The 12,146-nt window shown below is 42.5% G+C and overlaps 1 pseudogene across 1 annotated transcript in view; it reads left to right on the top strand.

Moving 5' to 3' along the window:
• LOC146548226 (NACHT, LRR and PYD domains-containing protein 12-like) overlaps nt 1-12,146 on the top strand; it is a 242,249-nt pseudogene that overhangs the window by 14,207 nt on the left and 215,896 nt on the right. The window contains exons 5-8 of the transcript XR_014890740.1: nt 1,450-1,623; nt 3,733-3,909; nt 6,612-6,809; nt 8,915-9,091. The product of XR_014890740.1 is annotated as an NACHT, LRR and PYD domains-containing protein 12-like (transcript). The remainder of the gene's footprint in view (nt 1-1,449; nt 1,624-3,732; nt 3,910-6,611; nt 6,810-8,914; nt 9,092-12,146) is intronic.

Consider the following 12,146-nt stretch of genomic DNA (forward strand, 5'->3'; position numbering starts at 1 on the left):
TCATCATTTTAAAAAGTTTCCATGGAACAGCAGAAATGAGGCTTTACTGTCAGAGGCCGACAGCACTGAACACAACAGCAGACTGGTGGCTAATAAACAGTGAATGATGCAGAAACAGATGTTTGAAGCTGTTCTTGGAGTACACTGAGAGAGAGAGAGCTGTGCAGGCAGGAACAGCCAAAGTCAGAGAGAATTCATGAGCATATTGATCAAACGTGAAGCAGAGTTTGGATCTTCTTTTGCTGCTGCTTCACTCAGTTTTGGTTGGAGACAGATGAAACCTGCAGCTTCAGGATCTGTGAGCTGTCCACTTTCAGCCCCGACGGCGTGTCCGTGTACGTGCCGTCGAGTGAACGATCCACGCTCTGTGTTTCCATCTTTGTGTGTTTAGCTGCTCTCATTTACTGTTTTATCTGTTTGCTGCTTGTTGAAATAGTTTGTGAGCTTTAACCTGAGATTCTGGCAAAATACATTTATATTAAACATCGATTCAGGATTGAATGAATCAACATCGTTTTATTCAAATTAAAACCATTTAAATGGGAACATGAATTTTTTACAGCCGCCTCTAATGCTGGGTAATGTCAGCTGGTCCATGTGCAGCTGGCTGTGAGGCTCAGGGAGCGTCTACAAAGTGCAACACTGAAAGAACATCATCCATAAATATTGAGTAAGAACTGGACTCTCATACAGCGAGACTCAAATGCCTTTAAACATCAGCTTATCCTGCTGATCCAAGTCCAACACTGAGTTTGTAAAAACATGTTTGTCAATCATTTTGTTTGGTTTCTGAGGAAAAAGATTCAATAACTTGCTGCTAATACACAACATTTCATCATATTTCCTCATAACCCTCTTTTGTCTGACCATTTGATCCCATTTGAATTTGCAATAAAGGATCCACAGAGTTTGGTGACAATAATGACAGTAGATGTTTGTGTGAAAGTGCTGGAAGCAAATGAGTGTGTGATGTTCTTTCAGTGTTGCACTTTGTAGACGCTCCCTGAGCACTGGTCTCACAGCCAGCTGCACATAGAGACCAGTGTTGTTAGTCCAGGTCAGAAGATGACTTGTTGGAATGAAAATGAGCTTGTAGTTTGTCTGCTTTAATAATGTGACTGGAAAAAGGTGTTGGACTTCAAATATGTCCATTTCTGTCACACTTCACCTTTAAAAGTGAAGCCATGTGGTTCCTGGAAGGAAAAACACGACTTTTTCAAGTCTTTGTCCTGTTTTTATGAGAAATGTACGACTTTAATGTGAAACATTCAGAGTTTTTTCTCTTGTTGTGTTTGTTTGAAGCTGCTTCCTGTTGGCTTCAGCTGTTTGGAGTTTCCATTTTCTAAACTTCTACATTCTGAACCTTCTTCAGCTCTGAACAGATGATGAAACACTGAATGATTTCAAGCACTTTGTCTAATAAACTTACATCTTTCATTCTTTATACAGCTTGAAGGACTGTGATTTGTCAGAGATCAGCTGTGATTATCTGGCAGCAGCACTGAAGTCCAACCCCTCCCATCTGAGAGAGCTGGAGCTGAGCTGGAACAACCTGCAGGATCCAGGAGTGAAGCATCTGTGTGGTTTCCTGGAGAGTCCAGGATGTAAACCTGAAACTCTGAGGTCAGTCAGCATGTTTTAGTTGTGCTGAGATGAATATGATGTGAAAGTTGTGCTGACACTAAACTGCAGACATCAGGCTGATATTATACTGATCCACACTGAGGATCTTCATGGTAAAGTCTGTTTTCTTCTTCTCTGGTTTAGTCCATTGACTGCAGCAGAACAATGTTCACATTTCAAACAGTGATACTCAACGTATGGCCCGCGGCCCACACGCGGCCTGCCCACCTTTCCTGATTCAGAGAGAGGGGACCCTGATTAACTGTGTAGCTTCTTCCTCACAGTTCTAAGTATCAGACACAACAATGAATAATCCACAGCTGACTGTCTTTAGCAGGTCAAAGGTCACGGCACACAGCAGACAGTCAGAAATATTCTAACTCTGATCATTTATCAGTTGTGACACTGTGAGACTTGATCAGAGGTGTGATCATCACAGCAGAGGCCTTTGTGTCAAAGTCACTGAGGATCAAACAGAAACACATGAAGCAGATTTTCCTCTTCTGGCTTTTTATAGCAGATAACCTTCAAAATATTCTGCAGTCCATCAAAAACTGAAGCAAACCATGAAGCAACATGTGAACATGAGCTGATGCTGCTGAAGTGAAGCAAAGTTACAGAGGTTTGATTACAGACACAGCTGAGAGTTTGTAATCTGTCATCATTTTAAAAAGTTTCCATGGAACAGCAGAAATGAGGCTTTACTGTCAGAGGCCGACAGCACTGAACACAACAGCAGACTGGTGGCTAATAAACAGTGAATGATGCAGAAACAGATGTTTGAAGCTGTTCTTGGAGTACACTGAGAGAGAGAGAGAGCTGTGCAGGCAGGAACAGCCAAAGTCAGAGAGAATTCATGAGCATATTTATCAAACGTGAAGCAGAGTTTGGATCTTCTTTTGCTGCTGCTTCACTCAGTTTTGGTTGGAGACAGATGAAACCTGCAGCTTCAGGATCTGTGAGCTGTCCACTTTCAGCCCCGACGGCGTGTCCGTGTACGTGCCGTCGAGTGAACGATCCACGCTCTGTGTTTCCATCTTTGTGTGTTTAGCTGCTCTCATTTACTGTTTTAGCTGTTTGCTGCTTGTTGAAATAGTTTGTGAGCTTTAACCTGAGATTCTGGCAAAATACATTTATATTAAACATCGATTCAGGATTGAATGAATCAACATCGTTTTATTCAAATTAAAACCATTTAAATGGGAACATGAATTTTTTACAGCCGCCTCTAATGCTGGGTAATGTCAGCTGGTCCATGTGCAGCTGGCTGTGAGGCTCAGGGAGCGTCTACAAAGTGCAACACTGAAAGAACATCATCCATAAATATTGAGTAAGAACTGGACTCTCATACAGCGAGACTCAAATGCCTTTAAACATCAGCTTATCCTGCTGATCCAAGTCCAACACTGACTTTGTAAAAACATGTTTGTCAATCATTTTGTTTGGTTTCTGAGGAAAAAGATTCAATAAGTTGCTGCTAATACACAACATTTCATCATATTTCCTCATAACCCTCTTTTGTCTGACCATTTGATCCCATTTGAATTTGCAATAAAGGATCCACAGAGTTTGGTGACAATAATGACAGTAGATGTTTGTGTGAAAGTGCTGGAAGCAAATGAGTGTGTGATGTTCTTTCAGTGTTGCACTTTGTAGACGCTCCCTGAGCACTGGTCTCACAGCCAGCTGCACATAGAGACCAGTGTTGTTAGTCCAGGTCAGAAGATGACTTGTTGGAATGAAAATGAGCTTGTAGTTTGTCTGCTTTAATAATGTGACTGGAAAAAGGTGTTTGACTTCAAATATGTCCATTTCTGTCACACTTCACCTTTAAAAGTGAAGCCATGTGGTTCCTGGAAGGAAAAACACGACTTTTTCAAGTCTTTGTCCTGTTTTTATGAGAAATGTACGACTTTAATGTGAAACATTCAGAGTTTTTTCTCTTGTTGTGTTTGTTTGAAGCTGCTTCCTGTTGGCTTCAGCTGTTTGGAGTTTCCATTTTCTAAACTTCTACATTCTGAACCTTCTTCAGCTCTGAACAGATGATGAAACACTGAATGATTTCAAGCACTTTGTCTAATAAACTTACATCTTTCATTCTTTATACAGATTGAGGAGCTGTGGTTTGTCAGAGATCAGCTGTGATTATCTGGCAGCAGCACTGAAGTCCAACCCCTCCCATCTGAGAGAGCTGGACCTGAGCAGGAACTACAACCTGCAGGATCCAGGAGTGAAGCATCTGTGTGGTTTCCTGGAGAGTCCAGGATGTAAACTTGAAACTCTGAGGTCAGTCAGCATGTTTTAGTTGTGCTGAGATGAATATGATGTGAAAGTTGTGCTGACACTAAACTGCAGACATCAGGCTGATATTATACTGATCCACACTGAGGATCTTCATGGTAAAGTCTGTTTTCTTCTTCTCTGGTTTAGTCCATTGACTGCAGCAGAACAATGTTCACATTTCAAACAGTGATACTCAACGTATGGCCCGCGGCCCACACGCGGCCTGCCCACCTTTCCTGATTCAGAGAGAGGGGACCCTGATTAACTGTGTAGCTTCTTCCTCACAGTTCTAAGTATCAGACACAACAATGAATAATCCACAGCTGACTGTCTTTAGCAGGTCAAAGGTCACGGCACACAGCAGACAGTCAGAAATATTCTAACTCTGATCATTTATCAGTTGTGACACTGTGAGACTTGATCAGAGGTGTGATCATCACAGCAGAGGCCTTTGTGTCAAAGTCACTGAGGATCAAACAGAAACACATGAAGCAGATTTTCCTCTTCTGGCTTTTTATAGCAGATAACCTTCAAAATATTCTGCAGTCGATCAAAAACTGAAGCAAACCATGAAGCAACATGTGAACATGAGCTGATGCTGCTGAAGTGAAGCAAAGTTACAGAGGTTTGATTACAGACACAGCTGAGAGTTTGTAATCTGTCATCATTTTAAAAAGTTTCCATGGAACAGCAGAAATGAGGCTTTACTGTCAGAGGCCGACAGCACTGAACACAACAGCAGACTGGTGGCTAATAAACAGTGAATGATGCAGAAACAGATGTTTGAAGCTGTTCTTGGAGTACACTGAGAGAGAGAGAGCTGTGCAGGCAGGAACAGCCAAAGTCAGAGAGAATTCATGAGCATATTTATCAAACGTGAAGCAGAGTTTGGATCTTCTTTTGCTGCTGCTTCACTCAGTTTTGGTTGGAGACAGATGAAACCTGCAGCTTCAGGATCTGTGAGCTGTCCACTTTCAGCCCCGACGGCGTGTCCGTGTACGTGCCGTCGAGTGAACGATCCACGCTCTGTGTTTCCATCTTTGTGTGTTTAGCTGCTCTCATTTACTGTTTTAGCTGTTTGCTGCTTGTTGAAATAGTTTGTGAGCTTTAACCTGAGATTCTGGCAAAATACATTTATATTAAACATCGATTCAGGATTGAATGAATCAACATCGTTTTATTCAAATTAAAACCATTTAAATGGGAACATGAATTTTTTACAGCCGCCTCTAATGCTGGGTAATGTCAGCTGGTCCATGTGCAGCTGGCTGTGAGGCTCAGGGAGCGTCTACAAAGTGCAACACTGAAAGAACATCATCAGAATCAGAATCAGAATCAGAATGGGGTTTATTGCCAAATGTTGAGCAGGTTTACAACATTAGGAAATTGCTGCGGTGCTTCAGTGCAAACATAGTGTCATAAATAGCACTTAAATAGACATGGAAAAAAATAAAAGTAGGGATAAGAATTAAAAGTGCTACGTGGGGAGATATGTGCATGAGATATATACATGAGAATAAGAATTAAGAGTGCTATGTTGAAAGATATATACATGAGTGCAGGTGGTGATCAGTGCCAAACATGGAATGATGCAGTGAACACAGCGTAGGGTCATGTGTTAGTGATGGGAACAGTCATATGGTTATTGTTCATGTGTCCGACAGCAGAGGGGAAGAAACTGTTCTTATGGCGAGAGGTTCTGGTGCGAATGGACCGGAGCCTCCTGCCTGAGGGGAGCAGGTCAAACAGACTGTGTCCAGGGTGAGAAGGGTCAGCTGAGATCCGAGCTGCACGCCCCAGTGTCCTGGAGGTGTATAGGTCCTGCAGAGATGGGAGTCTGCAGCCAATCACCTTCTCAGCAGAGCGCACAACACGCTGCAGTCTCTGTTTGCTGCAGTCTCTGTTTCATTCATCCATAAATATTGAGTAAGAACTGGACTCTCATACAGCGAGACTCAAATGCCTTTAAACATCAGCTTATCCTGCTGATCCAAGTCCAACACTGACTTTGTAAAAACATGTTTGTCAATCATTTTGTTTGGTTTCTGAGGAAAAAGATTCAATAAGTTGCTGCTAATACACAACATTTCATCATATTTCCTCATAACCCTCTTTTGTCTGACCATTTGATCCCATTTGAATTTGCAATAAAGGATCCACAGAGTTTGGTGACAATAATGACAGTAGATGTTTGTGTGAAAGTGCTGGAAGCAAATGAGTGTGTGATGTTCTTTCAGTGTTGCACTTTGTAGACGCTCCCTGAGCACTGGTCTCACAGCCAGCTGCACATAGAGACCAGTGTTGTTAGTCCAGGTCAGAAGATGACTTGTTGGAATGAAAATGAGCTTGTAGTTTGTCTGCTTTAATAATGTGACTGGAAAAAGGTGTTGGACTTCAAATATGTCCATTTCTGTCACACTTCACCTTTAAAAGTGAAGCCATGTGGTTCCTGGAAGGAAAAACACGACTTTTTCAAGTCTTTGTCCTGTTTTTATGAGAAATGTACGACTTTAATGTGAAACATTCAGAGTTTTTTCTCTTGTTGTGTTTGTTTGAAGCTGCTTCCTGTTGGCTTCAGCTGTTTGGAGTTTCCATTTTCTAAACTTCTACATTCTGAACCTTCTTCAGCTCTGAACAGATGATGAAACACTGAATGATTTCAAGCACTTTGTCTAATAAACTTACATCTTTCATTCTTTATACAGATTGAAGGACTGTGGTTTGTCAGAGATCAGCTGTGATTATCTGGCAGCAGCACTGAAGTCCAACCCCTCCCATCTGAGAGAGCTGGACCTGAGTAGTGACTCCTCCTCTTCTTCAACTAAGAACAAGCTGCAGGATCCAGGAGTGAAGCATCTGTGTGGTTTCCTGGAGAGTCCAGGATGTAAACTTGAAACTCTGAGGTCAGTCAGCATGTTTTAGTTGTGCTGAGATGAATATGATGTGAAAGTTGTGCTGACACTAAACTGCAGACATCAGGCTGATATTATACTGATCCACACTGAGGATCTTCATGGTAAAGTCTGTTTTCTTCTTCTCTGGTTTAGTCCATTGACTGCAGCAGAACAATGTTCACATTTCAAACAGTGATACTCAACGTATGGCCCGCGGCCCACACGCGGCCTGCCCACCTTTCCTGATTCAGAGAGAGGGGACCCTGATTAACTGTGTAGCTTCTTCCTCACAGTTCTAAGTATCAGACACAACAATGAATAATCCACAGCTGACTGTCTTTAGCAGGTCAAAGGTCACGGCACACAGCAGACAGTCAGAAATATTCTAACTCTGATCATTTATCAGTTGTGACACTGTGAGACTTGATCAGAGGTGTGATCATCACAGCAGAGGCCTTTGTGTCAAAGTCACTGAGGATCAAACAGAAACACATGAAGCAGATTTTCCTCTTCTGGCTTTTTATAGCAGATAACCTTCAAAATATTCTGCAGTCGATCAAAAACTGAAGCAAACCATGAAGCAACATGTGAACATGAGCTGATGCTGCTGAAGTGAAGCAAAGTTACAGAGGTTTGATTACAGACACAGCTGAGAGTTTGTAATCTGTCATCATTTTAAAAAGTTTCCATGGAACAGCAGAAATGAGGCTTTACTGTCAGAGGCCGACAGCACTGAACACAACAGCAGACTGGTGGCTAATAAACAGTGAATGATGCAGAAACAGATGTTTGAAGCTGTTCTTGGAGTACACTGAGAGAGAGAGCTGTGCAGGCAGGAACAGCCAAAGTCAGAGAGAATTCATGAGCATATTGATCAAACGTGAAGCAGAGTTTGGATCTTCTTTTGCTGCTGCTTCACTCAGTTTTGGTTGGAGACAGATGAAACCTGCAGCTTCAGGATCTGTGAGCTGTCCACTTTCAGCCCCGACGGCGTGTCCGTGTACGTGCCGTGGAGTGAACGATCCACGCTCTGTGTTTCCATCTTTGTGTGTTTAGCTGCTCTCATTTACTGTTTTAGCTGTTTGCTGCTTGTTGAAATAGTTTGTGAGCTTTAACCTGAGATTCTGGCAAAATACATTTATATTAAACATCGATTCAGGATTGAATGAATCAACATCGTTTTATTCAAATTAAAACCATTTAAATGGGAACATGAATTTTTTACAGCCGCCTCTAATGCTGGGTAATGTCAGCTGGTCCATGTGCAGCTGGCTGTGAGGCTCAGGGAGCGTCGACAAAGTGCAACACTGAAAGAACATCATCCATAAATATTGAGTAAGAACTGGACTCTCATACAGCGAGACTCAAATGCCTTTAAACATCAGCTTATCCTGCTGATCCAAGTCCAACACTGAGTTTGTAAAAACATGTTTGTCAATCATTTTGTTTGGTTTCTGAGGAAAAAGATTCAATAAGTTGCTGCTAATACACAACATTTCATCATATTTCCTCATAACCCTCTTTTGTCTGACCATTTGATCCCATTTGAATTTGCAATAAAGGATCCACAGAGTTTGGTGACAATAATGACAGTAGATGTTTGTGTGAAAGTGCTGGAAGCAAATGAGTGTGTGATGTTCTTTCAGTGTTGCACTTTGTAGACGCTCCCTGAGCACTGGTCTCACAGCCAGCTGCACATAGAGACCAGTGTTGTTAGTCCAGGTCAGAAGATGACTTGTTGGAATGAAAATGAGCTTGTAGTTTGTCTGCTTTAATAATGTGACTGGAAAAAGGTGTTGGACTTCAAATATGTCCATTTCTGTCACACTTCACCTTTAAAAGTGAAGCCATGTGGTTCCTGGAAGGAAAAACACGACTTTTTCAAGTCTTTGTCCTGTTTTTATGAGAAATGTACGACTTTAATGTGAAACATTCAGAGTTTTTTCTCTTGTTGTGTTTGTTTGAAGCTGCTTCCTGTTGGCTTCAGCTGTTTGGAGTTTCCATTTTCTAAACTTCTACATTCTGAACCTTCTTCAGCTCTGAACAGATGATGAAACACTGAATGATTTCAAGCACTTTGTCTAATAAACTTACATCTTTCATTCTTTATACAGATTGAAGGACTGTGGTTTGTCAGAGATCAGCTGTGATTATCTGGCAGCAGCACTGAAGTCCAACCCCTCCCATCTGAGAGAGCTGGACCTGAGCTGGAACAACAACCTGCAGGATCCAGGAGTGAAGCATCTGTGTGGTTTCCTGGAGAGTCCAGGATGTAAACTTGAAACTCTGAGGTCAGTCAGCATGTTTTAGTTGTGCTGAGATGAATATGATGTGAAAGTTGTGCTGACACTAAACTGCAGACATCAGGCTGATATTATACTGATCCACACTGAGGATCTTCATGGTAAAGTCTGTTTTCTTCTTCTCTGGTTTAGTCCATTGACTGCAGCAGAACAATGTTCACATTTCAAACCTTCAAAGAAGAAGAAAAATCCTCCACTGGAAAATTCACTGTGAAACTCTCAAACTCTTCATTGCACCTTAAAGTCTGTGTGACACTGAAATCCAAAGCAAAATGTGCGTTTGCTTTACAGACAGCAGTCCAACACAAACATACACACATCATCCAAAACACAGTCCAACATCCAAATCTCCTCCACTGCCAGCATGAATGATGGGAAAGAGAAGGAGGAACACTCTGACATTCAGGGTTAGAATGAGTTTCATCAAGCAGACTGTGAAGATCAAAGCTGCATTAGAAAGCTTACATGAATGAATGAGTGGACAGAAGTGGACAGAGATCATCTGAAGCACTTCAAAGGCTTTAAATCAGCACATTTCTCTTTATTCTTTATCAACTCTGTTAGTTTCTCTCAGTTTTCTGTGGAATGAAGCTAACAGCAGGCTAATAAGATGCTGACCAATAGGTTTCTATTAAAGGTTGTAATTTGTATATGAAAAAGTGCTTTGGCTCAGCAGGGATCAGCTTACAGGTAGAATACAGCTGCTGGATGGGATTAGCATGTCATAGCTATCTACCAAACTGCTAACTGGGGGATTTCAGGCCATCTATGGATCATTTTTGCTAACTGTTTATTCAGCTTAGGCTCACAGGGCTGCAGCCTGTGCCCTAGCTGTCATAGGGCAAGAGGCGTGGTCCACCTGCACAGGTGAGCAGTCCATCACAGGGCCAACAGAGAGCGACAGAGAAGCACTCCCTCACATCCACACCTACAGCCAATGTAGAAGCACCAATGAACCTAAGCAGCATTTCATTGGACTGTGGGAGAACATCCAACCTCCACAGAAAGGCCCAGCTGACCAACAAGCTTCAACCTACAACCTTCTTGCTCTAAGGCACTAGTGCTAACCACTTTTGCCCATTTCAGCCCAAATCCTGCATCTTCCTGTTTCTGACTCCAGGCCAGCTCCACTAACACTTTCTCATCAGACACTGCCACCTAGTGGAGGAAGTCTTAGTTCCATTTGAAGCTTCAGATTACAGTTAGTTCCTTTACAAAGAGGTGGAGGTGGTGGGGCCACAGCACCATCATCACTGAGTGCCATAGGACACTTAACCTTTGTTTCCATATGCTGGGAACTTCCTGTTGTTCCAAGGAGGACTGGAAAATGTGTGAAAATCTCCCAGTCAGTTCCTCACAGCACACTTCAATCATTTCCCTCCCACAGCATCAGGACCAGGGCTTTTTCTCTCTTTGGTCCCACTAAGAGATTTCCACACAAACACCTCATCAGTGGGACTCTCAGAGCTACCAGCCCTTTGCTACAATCACAAAGCTCTTCATTGAAATCAATGATATCAAAGCTGGAATCAAATGAGTCCAAGTCTTCTGCTGATTCAGCATCACATTCATCTTTGCTCCTTGTTCTGCATCCCCACCATGGACTTCATTCCTTTCCAAGCCAGCCTTGAGTGTCCTTTATTCAGCTCATCCTCTGCTTTACTTTTACACCTGATTTTAGCTGCTTTATCTCTCTTTCAACAGGTTTCTGTGCCTCAATCTTTTTCTTCTCTCCCTCATAACAAGACAGCTTCTTCTGCCTGAGAACATGTTGGAGTGATTTACTAATCCAGGGCTGCTTATTGGGGAAAATACTTCCTGTTTCCAAAGTAATCCCCATTTTTCCCAGAAAGAAATGTCAGTAGAAATCGATGATCTAAGTGAGAACATGAGCCTTTAAAAAGTCCCAGTGGGTGCAGTCAAAGCAGTCCCTCAGTCCCAGTATAGAGTCTTTGGTCCAGACTGGAACAACTGTGTGCCCAGTTTGAGCTCTCTTCAGTGCTGTGACCTGACAGACCCAGAGGGGCCATCACATCACATTTAGAAGCTCCCCTGATGGAGCCACAACACATGTCCAATACTTAGTCTGTCTTGTTGGACGAACTGGAAGAAATGATTCAAGGACTTAGTCACAGAACAGAGATTCAAATCTCCAAAATCCAACTGGCTGCATCAGGACATATAGTCTGAAACTCTGCACAGTTTCCTGTTTGAAGCTGCTTCCTGTTGGCTTCAGCTGTTTGGAGTTTCCATTTTCTAAACTTCTACATTCTGAACCTTCTTCAGCTCTGAACAGATGATGAAACACTGAATGATTTCAAGCACTTTGTCTAATAAACTTACATCTTTCATTCTTTATACAGATTGTGGGGCTGTGGTTTGTCAGAGATCAGCTGTGATTATCTGGCAGCAGCACTGAAGTCCAACCCCTCCCATCTGAGAGAGCTGGACCTGAGATACAACGACAAGCTGCAGGATCCAGGAGTGAAGCAGCTGTCTGATCTTCAGCAGAGTCCAGACTACAGACTGAAGACTCTGCTGTAAGTAGAGTGATGGAGTGAGTGGGTGGTGCTGTCAGCAGTATTGTACTAAACACAGTCAGTATGAAACAAAGATCCAGTGTTTCCTGTAAAGCTGCAGCTTCTCAGTGAAGCTGTGAGAGGAGCACGGTGACAGGCTTCAGGATTGGACACAAACACTTCCTGTTTCTCACCCTTATGGTCACCATAGTAACGGCTGACACGCTCTGATCAAACACTGTCAACAGCCAATCAGCTCTCTGAACAAAGCAGCACGCAGACCAATGACTGCATTGATTTCCAAGTTTAAAGCAGTGAAGAACACAGTCTGTAGGTGAGGAAGAATTTAGTGAGAGCAGATGTTTGGATGGAATTCCTCCAGTTAACAGCTGGAACCGTCCATCTGGATTGTTGGGCTTGTTGTTGGGGTTCCTACAGAGCTCAGAGTGGACACACCAAGGTTCTTCTAATGAATGAAAGTCCAAACTCAAACTAGGAGGGAAAAACATTTTCAGCAACTTCAA

This window comes from Mchenga conophoros, linkage group LG23 (assembly GCF_057382185.1).
Source record: "Mchenga conophoros isolate Kocher_MC1m ecotype Shallow Benthic linkage group LG23, M_conophoros_male_GT1.1, whole genome shotgun sequence".
Classification (NCBI taxonomy): domain Eukaryota; kingdom Metazoa; phylum Chordata; class Actinopteri; order Cichliformes; family Cichlidae; genus Mchenga; species Mchenga conophoros.